This window comes from Carassius gibelio, chromosome A8, assembly GCF_023724105.1.
Source record: "Carassius gibelio isolate Cgi1373 ecotype wild population from Czech Republic chromosome A8, carGib1.2-hapl.c, whole genome shotgun sequence".
Taxonomy (NCBI): domain Eukaryota; kingdom Metazoa; phylum Chordata; class Actinopteri; order Cypriniformes; family Cyprinidae; genus Carassius; species Carassius gibelio.
In genome coordinates, this window is record NC_068378.1 from 5,103,864 (window position 1) to 5,121,510 (window position 17,647).

General features: G+C 39.7%; 1 protein-coding gene across 1 annotated transcript in view; it reads right to left on the reverse strand.

Annotated features, from left to right (window-relative positions):
• Positions 1 to 17,647, reverse strand: part of LOC128018190 (glutamine--fructose-6-phosphate aminotransferase [isomerizing] 1) — a 368,579-nt gene that overhangs the window by 242,048 nt on the left and 108,884 nt on the right. The gene's annotated exons all lie outside the window — the stretch shown is intronic.

Below are 17,647 nucleotides of genomic sequence, written 5' to 3' on the forward strand. Positions count from 1 at the left end.
TATGAAGCACCATTACTTCAAACGAGTTATACTTGAAGCCTGCCCTCTGAGAAATCCTGAAAACGTTATTATAAATTGAAGCAACACCTCCCCCTTTGCCTTTTAGACGCGGCTCGTGTTTATAACAATAATCTTGGGGGGTGGACTCATTTAAAATAATGTAATCATCAGGTTTTAGCCAGGTTTCTGTCAAGCAGAGCACATCTATATTATGATCAGTTATCATATTATTTACAAAAAGTGTTTTCGTAGAAATGGATCTGATATTCAATAAGCCAATCTTTATCATTTGTTTATCCATATTGCATTTGTTTTTTATTTGTTGAACCTCAATTAAATTGTTAACCTTAACTTGGTTTGGACGTTTTTTGTATTTTCTAGTTCGTGGAACAGACACAGTCTCTATAGTGTGATATCTAGGTGAAAGAGTCTCTATGTGCTGAGAATTAACTGACCTCTGTGACGGGAGGCAGCTAGCAGACGGTCGGTTTAGCCAGTCTGTCTGCTTCCTGACCTGGGCCCCAGTTAGTCAAGTATAAACACTAAGACTATTTGCCATATTTCTAGACAGAAGAGTGGCGCCACCCCAGGAGGGATGAAGACCATCTCTTTTAAACAGGTCAGGTCTGCCCCAAAAGCTCGTCCAATTGTCTATATAACCTATGTTATTCTGTGGGCACCACTTAGACATCCAGCCATTGAGTGATGACAATCTGCTATGCATCTCATCACCACGGTAAGCAGGGAGGGGACCAGAGCATATTACAGTGTCTGACATCGTGCTTGCAAGTTCACACACCTCTTTAAAGTTATTTTTAGTGATCTCCGACTGGCGAAGTCGAACATCATTAGCGCCGGCATGAATAACAATCTTACTGTATTTACGTTTAGCATTAGCCAGCACTTTTAAATTTGCCAAGATGTCAGGCGCTCTGGCTCCCGGTAAACATTTGACTATGGTGGCTGGTGTCTCTATATTCACGTTCCGTACAATAGAATCGCCAATAACTAGAGCACTTTCATCAGGTTTCTCAGTGGGTGCATCACTGAGTGGGGAGAACCTGTTTAATGTTTTGATCGGAACAGAAGAGCGGTGTTTTGACCCACGACTACGCTGCCTCACCGTCACCCAGTTGCCCTGCTGCAGGGGCTCTGCTGGAACCGGACAATGTACAGGAATCCCTGAGCTAGACACATCCAAAGCCATATCTAGAGCCCTAACATTCTTACTGTCCTCAATTAAAGTTTGGATGCGTGTCTCTAATTCTGAAATCTTCTCTGTCAGCCTAACTGTTTCCCTGCATTTATCACATGTGAATCCCTCATCAGCGACAGAGATAGATAAACTGTACATGTGGCAAGAGGTGCAAATAACAATTGTAGGAGAAGCCATTACTCACCGTGCTTGATGAAATATTCTTACTGCGGTTGTTTGATGAACTTGTCAGAGTCAAGAATCTCCACAGAGTCACAATATGATCCACAAGAAGCAGGTAGAAGATCCATAAGAGCGTCCATGCAATCTCGATTCCAGCCGGTGAGTGAATGAGTGAGGTGAGTATTTAAAGGTGTGGTAATTGCTGGTGCAGGTGCAGGTAATCAGTATTCAGGTGACGGTTCACGTGAGCGGTCCATGGGAGATTGAGTGGATGGTGACTGGCAATGGTGACTGGGGCTGAGGGAACGAGCTGAGGGTGTGACACTGTGGTTTTACTATGGCATATTAATAATCAATACAATAATCATCAAACTAACTATGGTTGTACAACTGTAATGGTCGTTTTTGATGTGCTTTTATATGACAGATATCACACATTTGTTGTACCATGCTTTTGATACCTTTTTATGTAAATCCCAAAAAAGTAAATAAATGGACACATTCATATTAGTTTATATTTTAAATATTTTGCTCACAAAACATTATTAAAATTCTGTTTATAATTCTATTTTATTCTACCCCCCCTCCCCCCCTTCTTATTTTTATTATTTTTATTTTTATTTATTTTTTACCTGAAAAGATGTAAAGGAAGCAGTCAGCCCTGTGGTGTTTCTGGAGAGGTATTCCTTCAGAAATGGAGAAGACAGAAAGCTGCGGAGGCAGACATTTACAGCAGTAAGTCTGTGTTAGTTTTACCTTTTTATCGAACTGCTGTTAGAAATTGCACAGCATTTGTTGTTTCTTAAACTGTTGCACTGTCCAAATACCCACACTTGCCATCTTTGCACTTGACCACATGATTATTTATTTGACATCTTTCCTGTATTTGGCCTAGTGTTCAAGTGAGCATGATGACCACAAGTGTGTGTCAAACTTTTCATGACCTGATGACAGTGGCTCCCAATCCTGGTCCTGGAGAACCCCAGCACTGCACGGTTTTGGTATCTCTCTTATCTGACAAACACACTTTTCTTGGAGTCTTCACTGATGAGCTGATAAGTTGAATCTGGTGTGTTTAAAAGGGGGAAACATATCAAATGTGCAGTGTTGGGGTTCTCCAGGACCAGGATTGGGAGCCACTGCCTTATGGGACACATTCATGGGCGTAGGTTTAGGGGGGACGCTAGGTACTAGTCCCTATCAATATTTTGAGATGACAAATTTGTCCCCACCAATATTTAGCAAACTCCTTTGAACTGCTATTTGGATCTTTGCACTGCTATTTGGATCGATTCTACGGCCAAAACGATGACAGTACAAGAAACGGCGTAATTTGATTGGCGGCGGGGTATCTGACAGGCTACACGCGCGGGCCGGGACTACTTTTGTGCTTGCACTAGCAGCGAGCGGGTGGTTTGTGTGCGCGCGCATGTTGACGACGCCGACGGTAAGTTACCAGGGTTGTCTATCTGCCACATACAAAGGCCAGGGTAAAAACATTTTAATATTCTGTTTTTTTGTCCTTTTTTGTTCTTTGTAGAAAAAGCCACCCAAGAAGAAGAAAGGGGACATAAGAAGCTTTTTCATAAAGCAGAGTCAGAGTGTAAGTAGGCAAAATAACTAGCTAGCCACACAAATAAACTAGCAGTAGTTACTGACCAGGCTTTCAAATGCAGATTATACTGTGGAAAATAGTATTAACTGGTGATAGTATGTGTTACCCAGGATGATAGAATTCTACGTTAGCAAGTAACTGAATGTCAATTAGCCTGTAAGTTACCTTAACTTAGAATCTTGCAGTCAACATAAACGGTGGATCTGGATTATGCTCCAAAAGTTCTTAAAGTCTACCTCTTGAAACAGTGTTTTTGTGTAAGTATAAATAGGCTGTTAACATACATAGTAAATTATGTTTGTTTCTTAATAAACCGTATGGTAACCGTGTACTGGAGGGTAATGTTATAGTGTTTATAATAGAAAAGGTCTATTATATTTATTTACTTAGATTTGTTTCCTTGTGACAGAGTATTTTTTTGTTAGTGTAAATACTAATGTACATAATAATTTATGTTAATAAAACATTTGGTCGTTCAGCTTTACACAGTCTCAGGTTTTTATTTTTATTTTTTGAGAGTGCAGTTTTGAGATTATACAGTTATACTAGCTCTTTAGGGACAGTATACAGAATGGTATATCAGGGTCAGGATACAATATTATGAGATGAATTAGATTCACTTCTGTATTGTGATATTCTGTATTCTGTGACTAAATTCTGTACCATTAAACAAAAGAAAATAGGGGGGGGGGGATGTTGTCCCCACCAATATTATTTCACATACATTGGAAAGGTTTCCGTGACCCCTTGTGAGATCTCGGCAAAAAGTCTCACAATTTATTCCAAAACATGATGCATGATGGGATACACTAAGCCTGGTATAGAGTTCCAGAGCGGTATTGGAGATAGTGTGGGTTTAGTGTGCATTAAGGGCACTGCGCTTTGGCATTATTAAGACTAGCGCACTACTGATAACAGTCCTGTTAGCTTGTAATAATTTTTAAAATAATTCATATGAATATAGCTTGTTATTAAATGAGTCTCTTGTAGAAATATGATATCTGACAACAGTGCTTTTAGATGAGACAATATTTTACCCCTTTTAACTGGTTCATTCAGACCTTTTACATTCCAAGTAGAGAAATTTCAAGACGCCCCTTTAACACGTGCCACCCTAATATCTTTCAAGTTATTTTATCAATGGACCAGTAAGTTCAGCAGTCTAGGTTCTTCCGAGGAGAGAGATGTGCGACAGCAGTGAACCACTCAGACACGGGGGTTGAGGTACGAATAAGAAAGATTATATTTTTTACAGTGAATTAACAAAATTAAAAAAATCTGTTTTGTTTCCTCACACTCAGTATACAATAACCTCATTTAGTTGCATTCAATAATCAGGATTAGTACCACTTTCTTTTTCCCTTACAGACTTATAGCAATATAACTCATGAAAGTAAATTGACGTTTCCCTTCCATTTTTCTACCTCGTTGATATCTAATTCAACAGGTTAAATTTTAAAGCAGTTTATCATTCAGCATATAATCAACATTTTTTTTTTTTTTTACTGTTTTGTTCCTAAATTTAAATCTTAGTTTAATTATTCAGCAATTATTTACCCATGAACCTCAAACTAGTTTCTGAAAGATACTTTTACACTAAATTTCATTTAGTCTGAAAACCCCAAAATTTAACAAGAGTCCACTTCTTGCAACAAACAAATCAGAATGATTCTTTGAAAAGGGAAAAAAACAGAAAAAAAAAAACATAGAAATATTAACGTAGATGCCATTCTTCTAATGATGTAGAAAGTACGGTGTTATGTGAAGTGTTCCGGTTCCAGTTTACCTAATTAATGCAGCCTAAAAATCCTTTAACGGATTTGGATATTAAAAGCATATTAGTATGTTATGTGTATGCCAGGTTAAAGAGATGGGTCTTTAATCTAGATTTAAACTGCAAGAGTGTGTCTGCCTCCCGAACAATGTTAGGTAGGTTATTCCAGAGTTTAGGCGCCAAATAGGAAAAGGATCTGCCGCCCGCAGTTGATTTTGATATTCTAGGTATTATCAAATTGCCTGAGTTTTGAGAACGTAGCGGACGTAGAGGAGTATAATGTAAAAGGAGCTCATTCAAATACTGAGGTGCTAAACCATTCAGGGCTTTATAAGTAATAAGCAATATTTTAAAATCTATACGATGTTTGATAGGGAGCCAGTGCAGTGTGGACAGGACCGGGCTAATATGGTCATACTTCCTGGTTCTAGTAAGAACTCTTGCTGCTGCATTTTGGACTAGCTGTAGTTTGTTTACCAAGCGTGCAGAACAACCACCCAATAAAGCATTACAGTAGTCTAACCTTGAAGTCATAAATGCATGGATTAACATTTCTGCATTTGACATTGAGAGCATAGGCCGTAATTTAGATATATTTTTGAGATGGAAAAATGCAGTTTTACAAATGCTAGAAACGTGGCCTAGGTTCCTAACTGATGACGAAGAATTGACAGAGCAACCATCAAGTTGTATTAACATGCATTAAGAACGTTACATGAGATAAATCAACTGGTTCTGCAGTTACAAAAATACTACATTTTATATCATTGATGTATTGTAACAGTCTTCAGCCTGCTACGAGTTTAGTGCAGCTGTAGTAGTGATCCTCCCTGGTAGGGGGCAGTATTAACTTTAGGTAAGCCTGGATAAATGGATAGAAGAAGAAATGATTAAGAGTTGGTTTGTGTGCCCATGTGCATGGTCATGTTTGAGCTGTTCTACTGCATTTGAGGAACCCTTGTTGAGAAGCATTTTTGCTTCATTCTCAACTAAGGGTTTATGGCTATGGGATGTTTGATCCCTATGATCATGTTGGGGATGGAAAGGACTTAAGTTGACAAAATTGTCTTCTCTTCTATGGATTTGCATTGAGGACTACTTTGACGTTCTACAATACGGACTACCATTGTGATTCAAGGACATCAGTAACTTCAGTCGATATCTCCTCTGAACTCCTTCAGTGTTTAACACAGATAAGACTGGTTTCTTTGACTCTTACACATAGTGTTTGTACAAGCAAAGACTTGATACATAGTTTGATCAAGATGGATTAATGTTTGATCTCAGATGCACAAGTGGGATATGAAGGGTACTAGCACTGTTGTGGTTGTAGTATAATGAGTTGTTTGTTAAATTCACATCATAAATGAAAGAAATTCAGGTAAAAGAAACAAATAACCAGAAATTGTGTGGTTGCCTTATTTTATCAAGTAGAATTAATCATCGTTTATGTGGGAAACCCACCCAAAATCAGATATGTAACTATCTTTGATTTAAAGATAATTATGAGATGTTACAGTATAACGATATAGGGATGTATTAAATTGATCTTACGTCATTTATTTCCGATTCTGAAGCACCAAATCTCTTGGATCAACGACAGTCATCTGCTCTCCTCTCAAGTTCACGGAAAAAAGAAGGATCTAGATCGCGCCCTGCGTTGTAACTTGCCGCGATAGCGGAAAACGTAATGACATCATTCAAAATGCAATTTCGTTGGATGAGATTATAATCCTTTATATATATATATATATATATATATATATATATATATATATATATATATATATATATATATATATATATATATTTTTTTTTTTTTTATAAAGATTTATGTTTATAATTATTTTATTCAGTCACAGATACATATTTAATCTCATATTTGCTCTTTTATTCTCTCTGCTACTAACCACTAGTAACCTGGGTTACACATTCCCCCCCTAAATTCAGGCACGTCCTCGGGCCTGGATGAGGTTGAATCATCACTGCAGTGGGGAAAGCATCCAATACATCAAAGATTTGATGACTAGTAGGTGTTGTTTCTTCCAATGAAGTGGTTAAGGCAGAGCTCAAACCTTGTAGTAGGAACTGAATGACCAACGTCAAGGGATTTCCTAATTTATGATACTCATGTTTATTAGGAGGTCCACACTGCCTTTTAGAACGTCTAGGGCCATTGGTGCCTAGGTCATCATCCATGACTGGTTGGTAACTTTAAACTGTTTTGGTAGGTGTGGTTTGATCACTGGATTGAACTTCATCACCCACAGGGTCTAATTCCAGCACTCCTCCGCTGGTTTCCCCTTCAGCCATATTTCCATCTTTCCCAGAATCAGCTTCATTGGTGTTGAAATCAGCAGAGTTCACCACAGGTAAGTGATTCTTACTGTCATTATCTTGTTGGTTGTCTGTTGACTCTTCTAGTCTAGTGTCAGGTAAGGTCTCCCTTTCAGGGTTTACGACAGCAGAAGGGGATTCATAGGACACAGCTTCAGGTAAGGTTTCTTTTAAAGGGTTCACCACAACAGGGGGTGGTTCAGTGGACTCCACAGCAGGTAAGTTCTTTACAAAAATGGGACTCTCAGAAGGTAAGACAGTTGTTTTAATGAATTCCAACTGGTGTCTTGAACTTCTAATATGAAGAGAGTCATCATCAGATTCTGACTGATCGCTCATTAAATGTTCTTGGTGAGCAGCTTCTAGAGTAGAGTTCGATCTGGTTATAGGTTTACGTTGAACATTCAGAGGACCCGATTCTTAAATTTCGTTCACAGATAAAAATCCACAAGGGCGAAGTAAGTCACGGTGTAGAGTGCAAACTGGACCGTTCTTTCCCTCAGGCTGGACTACATACACTGGGAGATCTCCAACCTTCTCCAACCGGACGACTACATAAACATCTGACTCCCATTTGTCTGCCAGCTTGTTCTTGCCTCTCAGTCTCAAATTCCACACAAGGACTCTATCTCCAAAATCGAGGTTAGAAACAACCACATGTTTGTCAAATCTGTGCTTGTTACGTTGTGCCACTTTTGCAGCAATCTTGATGGCAATCTCATAGCTCTCCCTTAAACCCTCTTTCAGATCCCTCACATACTGAGAGTGAGAATTAGTCTATCCATTCACTGGCAGACCAAAGGCCAAGTCAACTGGCATCCTGGGTTGTCTACCAAACATTAGCTCATAGGGAGTATATCCAGTCACATCATTTCAAGTGCAATTGTAAGCATGTACCAAGGGCCTCACATACTCCTTCCAGCATGTCTTATTTTTGTTCTCAAGAGTATCCAACATCTGGAGAAGGGTTCTATTGAATCTCTCCACTGGATTTTCTTCGGGTGGTAAGGAATAGTTCTCACCTTGTGTATGCCTACAATGTGACATACCTCTTTGATCAGGCGTGACTCGAAATCCGGTCCTTGATCTCTGTGCAGTCTTTCCGGAAACCCTTAATGTACTCGGAAATTTTCCCATAAGCATCTAGCCACAGTTTGCGCCTTCTGGTTCCGGGTAGGCACAGCCACAGCATATTTGGTGAAGTGGTCTGTAATGACTAATATATCTTTGGTGTTACTCCTATCTGGCTCTAAAGACAAGAAGTCCATACAGACCAACTCCAACGGTCTGGTAGTCTTGATGTTTACCATCTCAGCTGCTTTCTCTGTTAATGATTTCCTACGTACACATCTCTCACATGCCTTAATCTTCTCTTCCACAGATGATGACATTTTTGGCCAAAAGAATCTGGTCCTGACAAGGTCAAGAGTCCTTTCCATACCCATGTGTCCGACATCATCATGCAGGCTCCTCAACACTGTTCCTCACAAAGCCTTGATCTTGCCTCTTCCTGTAAAGCAGTCCATCTCTTAATTCTAACTGATTCCACTCCCTTATCCACAAATTAGTAGTGAGAGACTGGTTCCCTAGAGTGGAAGGCTTCTCGTTCAGCTCCAAACTATCAATTATGAATTTAAGGTCAGGATCCATCCTCTGTTGCTTTCTTAACTCTAGAGCTGAAACAACGAATCGATTTAATCGATTAAAATCGATTATTAAAATAGTTGTCAACTAATTTAGTAATCGATTCGTCACTAAATAAATTTTATTTGCCATAAGCGGCTCATTTCGTGCATATTTCAAATCTGCGGTGACCAAAGTGTGGCAGTAATGAGCCACCGGAGGTTTTACTCAGCCAGTACAGCAGGTGAAGTAGCGAATAGCCAATAGCTGGCCTCGTTTTATGTCACGTGCTTCCCGAACAGCGTCTCTGCAGAATTCAGCGGGAAGTGGGAGTACTTTACTTTGAGCCTTCAAAATGAAGAGTAACCTGTAAACTCTGCACTACTGAACTGTTTAAGGGGCCGTTCACATATCGTGTCTTTTGCGTGCTCAAGTTCGTTATTTCCTATGTAGGCGCGCAGTATGCACTCTCATAATGGAAGCGACGCGGTCGCGACACGCACGCGGTGCGATGCGCCCGTTTTTCCAGGCGCGTCCACACCGCATCCATTTATCCTTTGCTGAAATTTCCGGGTCTTCATGGAGAGGGCACGTCATGGAGAGAGCACGTCATGGAGAGAGCACGTCATGGTTGCTTAGCAAAGGCAGACGCCTCAGGGGCGCTTCTGCCCGAGCGCTTTGGAAAGAAGGAGAAAGCGGCGCGACTAGCGTTTTCCACGCGTTTTTAGGTGCGATATGTGAACGGCCCCTAAGAATTTTATTTGTGCAGATTCTCCAGTACAAGGTTGTTTGCAAATGTTTAGTCGTAAAAGCTGATAACATTGCTTTTTAACAGTTAACATTTAAAGCTTTACAAACATGTTATGTGATCAGTTTGTCGTTTACCAGTTCATAATTCAGACTTGCAGCCTAATTATGACTGAATGAGAGAGGTAAATGTTTGAGTATATTTAAAATGCACTTCTTTTCTAAGTATTCACTGCTCTTTTTCACACAGCAGGTTTTTTGTGTGTCCCAATTTTTTTTTTCTGGACAACCTTTTGATGGATTTTACTTTAAATTGTGAGTTCCATTCAGGTTTCATGCCATTGGCACTTTTTTATCGAAGGATTGTTTACAATTTCACAGCATAAGCTATAAAGCTTTTTCCCAGTAAATAATAAAATACAATGCACTGCAATTTTATTCTGTTTTATCCTTATACTTTGTGAAAATATGTTCTCAAAGATTCCTTAAGCTTTGTTTGGGATGTTAAACTACTTTAGGAGCTCTAAGGACTGCCATGGTGAAAACAATATTTGAAATCTCCTTGTGAATTTTGCTAGAGTATGGGTCAGTGTTTTGATTGCAGAAGAGTTCGACAAAGGATTACTAACATAATAAAACAACTCCAGGTATATTTTTGATGAGGATATAACAATGCAAAATGGTTAAAATCTCTTAAAAATCTATGCTGAATGATAAAGACCCTTTATTAATAATTTACTTGGGGAAAAAATGGAAAAAAACTAAAATGTAAGTACATAAACCGATTAATCGATTAATCGTAAAAATAATCGACAGATTAATCGATTATCAAAATAATCGTTAGTTGCAGCCCTACTTAACTCCTCATTGGACAGGTAAGGAATAACCGGAAGACCATGCCCATTCTCCTGTTCAAACTCTTCAGGTAGGACATCTGCATGCAGAGCTAAGGACTCAACAAGGGCAATGGAAGAATTGAATAATTGGCATTTATCTGGGAACTCTCCAATTTGATGTCTGTCGCAGATGGCTCTAATAGCTTCTGGCAGGATAATAGAACCCTCAGGTCCAGATTCATCTAAATGATGAAGGGTAAACTGTTTCATCCTCTCCCTCTCTTTCTGGGATGCAAGGTCATCCAAAAGCTCGCCATGTGGATGTCTAGAAAGCCCATCTGCATCACAATTCTGACTTCCAGCCCTGTGGTGGAGCTTGAAATTGTAGGTTGACAGACTTGACAACCAGCGATAACTGGTAACATCCAGCTTCGCAGATGTCAGAATGTAAGTCAAAGGGTTACTATCTGTTGCAACCACAAATTCTGCTCCGTAAAGGTAAGCGCTGAACTTCGACGTAACTGAAATTCTAGTTTGTGAGCTGGATACCTGGTCTCACTTCTCGTCAACCCTCTGCTAGCAAATGCGATCACACGCATTTGTCCTTCTTGTTTCTGATACAAGGCTGCCCCAAGCCCAGTAGTACTGGCGTCAGTATGCAGGATGTAAGGAATCTTTGGATCTGCAAATTCCAAGACCGGTGCAGAGGTGTGTTTCTCAATGATCATGTCAAAGGCTTGTTGACAGTACTGATCCCATCTGTCCTCAAACTCTTTTTTTGGGTCAAAATACTGTTTGCTCTCATTCCCTGGTCTCTGACCCTTTTGAAGAGGTGGATATCCTACTGTAAGGTCATTGAGGGGTTTTATCATCTTAGAATAATTCTGAATGAACTTCCTATAGTATCCAGAAAACCCAAGGAAGGATCTCAATTCCTTGAGGTTCCTAGGTCTTGGCCAGGTTTTAAAGGCCTCAATTTTCAATGGATCGGTCTCCACTCCATTCTCCGATACAATATGACCAAGGTATCGAACAGACGTCTGGAAAAACTTGCACTTTTCAGGTGACAGTTTCAGTCCATACTCCTTCAGCCGCTTTAAAACGTGCAATAGTCTTGACTCATGCTCTTCCAAGCTTTCCGAAAAAATTATCAGATCGTCGATGAAGACCAACACCTCCTTCCTATTCAAATCACCCATACATCTTTCCATGAGCCTTTGAAATGTACTAGGGGCGTTGGTGATCCCCTGGGGCATCCTATTGAACTCCCAGAACCCCAGTGGACACACAAAGGCAGTCTTACACTTGTCAGCTTCCTCCATTTCGATCTTATAATATCCCGATTTTAAGTCAAGGACAGAGAACCATTTTGAACCTGTAAACTCTGAAAAGACTTCCTCCAGATTCGGCAGGGCATATGCATCTTTGGTTTGTGTATTTAGCTTTCTGAAATCAATACACAGACGTACAGAACTGTCCTTCTTCTTTACAACCACTATGGGGGAAGCAAAGGTAGATTTTGACTCTCGGATTATTCCAGCAGCTAACATCTCCTGTAAATGTTTCCGCACTGCATAAATATCCTGAGGATGGAATGGTCAAGGCCTCTGTTTAAAAGGGGTTTCATCATTAAGCTTTATACGGTGAGTTACTTTTTCTGTATGACCATAATCTAAGTAGTGCATAGCAAAGACTTCCGGCATGTTATTCAATTGATCTGTAATCCGTTTTTTTTTTTCCACTCAGAGGTCAAGGGGGAATCTTCAAAGTCAAATTTGAGATTGGAACGAGCAGGTCATTTTTCATTCACAGCACTGGAACTTGTTTGTCTACTCTGCATCACCTCTTGGACAGCCCGCATTTCAGCGATTATAGTTCTGGGATGGATGGTAATGTCGGTCTGGGTTTCATTCCTCAACACAACTGGTAACTGGTGTTGCCTCTTGCAGGGTAAGGTATGCAAACAGCTGGCAACCAGCAACCCTCCAGGTAAGGCGGGTGAAGTTGGTGATTCTAAGGCTACCCATTTATCGACAGGATGGCAGTCAACCAGAACATGTCCGTCAAGGACTACTGTACATCCCGCAGGTACTAACTCTGGAACATGTCCCTTGAATTTCACCCAGCCTACTACATCAGAACTTGCTTGTCGGCGTCTTGCTTCCAAAACCTTTTGGACTGCATGGTAACAATGGGAGTTAGATTGAGGTAAGGATACTGGTTGCTGGACATAGTTACAGTAAAGGGCATCTAATGAATTTGTGCCAATCAGAACTTGAGGCGTGTTCATCAAATCTGGAACTACCAGGGCTAGAGTAGGTACCTCTGTCTCTGTTCCAAGGAACTCTCTGGGGAATTTTAGAGTTAGTTCCACATATCCCAGATAAGGCACTGTTTGTCCATTCGCCCCTTCCACTTGCAGGAAGTTATCCAATGACTTAAGAGGACAATCTGAAAAATGTTCTTCATAAAACGACCAGGGAACTGTGGTTACCTGGGACCCTGTGTCCAGAAGGCAGGCTTGTCGCTCCCTCAGCTTGCGCCTTTTCTCTGCAACTTTAGCAGGATCAGGAGCATTACTACAGCTGCTGGCAAGATGCGCATCTTCCCCGCATCTGAAACAATACCCTGGACGAGGGCTACTATCAGGCAATCTACCATCTCTAGACCACTCTGTTGTACCTGGTTCAGGTCGTGTGTTGGGTGCTGCTTTTGGACAGAAGGAACTTCTCAGAATGGTGTCTGTACAACTCAGGAGCAGTCATTTGAACCTTCAAATCAGCGATCTGCCTCTTTAAATCAGAAATTTCGGTTGCTTGCTCATCACTCTTCATTCTTGAAGTGACTGTAGTTTACATTGCTGTAATCTGGGCTTGTAACTCAGTAACAGTGTTGTGGGTAACGCGTTACAAAGTAACGCGTTAGAGTACTCTAATTACTTTTTTCCTGAAATGTGTAACTTAACGCGTTAGTTTTGTACGTAAGTAATCAGTAACTTCGTTATTTTTAAAAAAAAGTAATCCGTTATTTTAAGGAAAGGAAAATCCCGACTGCAGCCTGCTTTTTGTCAGACAGTATGCCTAGGTCTACTGTGCCACCTGCGGATGTATCAGTGGAGCCGAAGCTCTGTGATTGTAAAGTCAATGGCTGTGATGCGTCTGTGCCCTGCGCCTGACCCTGTGTGTGGTTTTTTTTTTTTCGAACTCCCGGCAAGATAGCAGAGAGGACAGCGTTTGGTTTATGGAAGTACGCACATTATTTTCAATTTGTCAACGAAAAAGAAAAGAACATAACGGTAAAATGCACACTCTGCGTTGGTAAAAAGCTTCTGTCGACCGCCAAAAATTCTACCTCAAATTTAACGCTACGCTTTAATCACTACTTTGAAGAGTAAATGTAAGAGGATTGTGTTAAAGCGAATTTAGGCTTATGACTGTGAGTGACACTTTAATAATAATTAGTTCGGCTATTAAGCGATTTGTCATTTGCCTGTGTGGCGGTAAAGGATTTAATTCGGTTTATTATCATTTGTTTGTTTGACAGGCAGCTGTTAATTTCTGTTAGATCGTTGGCTGGCTGGTTGTTCATCATTTCTAAATGGATTTAAATCTGCAAGCCTGTTTAAGGTTGTGTTTACAAGTAAGCATACTTGTACTTTGATAACTGCATTATTTAAAGTTAAAGAAAAATCAGGAGTTATCTTGTGGTGCTCATACAGTAGCCTAGGCTACCCGGGCTAGGTAGGTGCGAATTTTGATTAATAATATGTTCTGTGAAAATAAATAAATAAAACGCCATGTGGAATAGCCTATTGCTGACTGTCTTTCCTGTTATTGTTATCCTGCAGTGTTAATTTAGTCGGATGTCTGACGTTATTCATTGTCGGGAGTCAAGACTTCTAGGTGCATTTAAAGGGGCTGGGGGCTGTGTCTGTCATGTGTGAGCCGCTGCAAACGGCTTTTAATTTTTGGTAACGCATGAGTACTCTAACGCGTTACTTTTATGAATAGGTAATGCTGTATCATAAATGATTACTTTTAATTGATGGTAACGTTGTAACCTAACTAACTACTTTCCAAAGTAACTATACCCAACACTGCTCAGTAACAACTTTTCTCCGTGTACTCACTTCCTTTGGTTTTGTGTTTTTGGTCTTATCCTTCTGACTTGAGGTTTTTTTTTTTTTTTCAGAGCAACCACTTCACAGACTTGCTTTGCAAGAGATGTATCAGTTAGTCATCTTGTGTTTCACATGGGTGTGCAGATATCTGGTTGGTTGACAGTGTCAACTTTGATGGGGCAGGACAGTGCTTGTTTAGCCCTAAATGTTTCCTCATCCTTTCTTCCTTCGATGCATTCTTATCTTCTTCTGTGCGGATAAGAACTACTAATTCTGCAATGTTTTGCAATTCTTCCAGATACCCCTTAGCAGCACTGTCACTAGCAACCTGAGGGTAGACGCTACCTAAAGCGAGCACAATAAAAGTGGTACCTGGGGTTGACACTAACAACTGTTAGAGGCAACAGGGGCATCAATGTTTTCATTGCAGAGCCGCAGGTAAACTCTATGATAGCATGATGATGGAACTCAGAGTTCGGGTCATAAATGAGAAGATTTCGACTAATACTGCCATATCTCAAAAGCCATGACTCTAAGTCTGTGTCTGCCTCTGTTAGTGTCAAACCGCTAACAATAACTGCGTTTGAGATGTTTACATTCTCTTTCTCAATGATATCCATGATGTTAAAGTTCTGTTCAATATGTTATCTTTCTAGAAAACTCAGCTGCTCTAATCAGCCACTGCTGTTGCAATCGCTCTCCTGGCTGGCTAGCCACTTTTTGTAACACATGCCATCCTAATATCTTTCAAGTTATTTTATCAATGGACCAGTATGTTCAGCAGTCTAGGTTCTGAACACCTCAAAATTTAACAAGAGTCCACTGCTTGCAACAAACAAATCAGAATGATTCTTTGAAAAGGGAAAAAACTGAAAAAAAAAAAAAAAAAAACAGGCAGTTCATGAATTTAGTCCAAGAATCCAGGAAGTAATGAAATCCAAAGTCTCTAAAGTCGAAAATTCCACTCCCGCCATTTCAAGATGAACAAGTTCAACTTCGGTGCTCTTTCAAAACTGGGATGTTCACAACCTTCAGCCAATGGGTGGCTTGCCAGTCCAAACTCCACCATTACGCGCACAGCAAAGAGTTGAGAAACAGTTCACAATCCAGGGAAAGGTTCACACTTCACTTGATCCATATCCAGAACAGGCCACATGCAGTAGATGAGCATCAACAGAACATCAAATGGAACAGCAAAGAGAGAGGAAAAAAAAAACCTGGCCTTGAAAACACAAGGCTAAAAAAAAAAAAAAAAAAAAAAAAAATAGTCAATGATCACTTTACAATGTATATACTGATTCAACACAAATTTCAAACAAATAATATGCATTCAAATACTTCTGTGTATGAAATTTCTTTGTACAAGTTTTTTTTCTTTTCCTTGTTTGGTATTTCTTTTTAACAACAAGCATTGCACTTTAATTGTATGCAGTGACTTGTATAATTTCTTTGTTTGACACACTAAGCATATTAATTATTGTTATTTCACAGGAATTACCATTACTGTTGTCTCTATTTCACTCTTAGGTCTGTTTCCATCATTTACACCACACCAAATAAATGGTTAATTTATGAAACACATTTTTAACAAAACCTTAAACCATATGTGACCAATCACGGAAAGTATGGACACAAGTTGGTTCTGGGGCATTTTGAGTTACAACTTTTTTTAACAGGATTCTGTGATAACCGATGAGCTTTGAGCTAGCTGATAACAAGAGATAGATATGGGAAGGTCTAAACATGGACTAAACATGAGATAACGTGTACGTGTTCTTAGAATGAACACAAAACGACAAACTTTGATGTTTATGGAAACTCACCCCATAAGAAACAGAAAAGTATCTCGATGCCTCCAATCAAAAAATCGTTCAGGCACACTATCTCTTTGTCGGGGTCTTCTTAGTGGATGTAACCACCGAAGTTTGCACTGTGCGTCTGTTTGCCTCTAAATGTTATGGATTTTCCCCATTTCTCTGTCTTTATCCCCATCAAATGTTACTATCGATATAACCTCTGATATCTTATGGTCCAACTCGTCTGACGCCAGTCCAATACATTCTTCCTGGTCATCATCTTCGCTCAGTTGTAGATATGGGATATTATGCCGCTTTCATCGTCGCTCAAATTGTCTTCAGAATCAGTGAGCGCTTGTTCATAAGCATCCGGATTGTTGAAGAAGTACTTCAAAACATTCTCGGTGTAACGGCCACGGTTCAGCTAGTCTGCGATCATGTTTACGGCGTACATCTTCATTGAATTTTGATATCAGCTAGAGCCGGCCAGAGCGCTGCATAATAAGTAGCCATGCTTCCCTCTGAGGGTGGGGGCAATAACAAGAGAAACAAAAGCTGGCTTGTCCAGTATGGAAATACACAGACAATGAAACGCCCCTACTGCGTGCTAGAATCTCCGACAAACAAGCTGCTTTCAACCTCAAAATGTATGCTTTCAAATATACCAACACTGCTATCTCAAACACGGAAAGGCTTCTTTGTGATCTCAACTAACAGATTCTGCAAAAAAAAGAAAACCACCAATTTAAAAAAAAACAAAAAACGCTTCTTTCTCATTTTGCTCGAAAGTTGTGCTGCCGACTTGTGTCACTGGTTTCCGTGATGGGTCACATATTGTAAAGGAAATAAAATGAAACCATATCAACTCACCAAGGAAAACTCATTCAAATGTATATGTAAAATCCGGAAAACTCCCGATGATCCACGTTTGAAGATACCCTCAGACACACCCTGCTTTTCTCTCAGTCCTTCATTAGAAATATGTATGTAAAATCATTTATATCAGCATTATGCTAACGCTCAAACTGCGCTATTAACATGCATTAAGAACGTTACATGAGATAAATCAACTGGTTCTGCAGTTACAAAAATACTAAATTTTATATCATTGATGTACAACGATATAGGGATGTATTAAATTGATCTTACATCATTTATTTTCAATTCTGAAGTACTAAATCTCTTGGATCAGTGACAGTTATCTGCTCTCCTCTCAAGTTCACGGAAAAAAGAAGGATCTAGATTGCGCGCTGCATTGAAACTTGCCGCGATAGCGGAACACGTAATGACGTCATTCAAGATGCAATATCATTGGATGAGATTATAATCCTTAAAATATATATATATATATTATAAAGATTTATGTTTATAATTATTTTATTCAGTCACAGATAGATATTTAATCTCATATTTGCTCTATT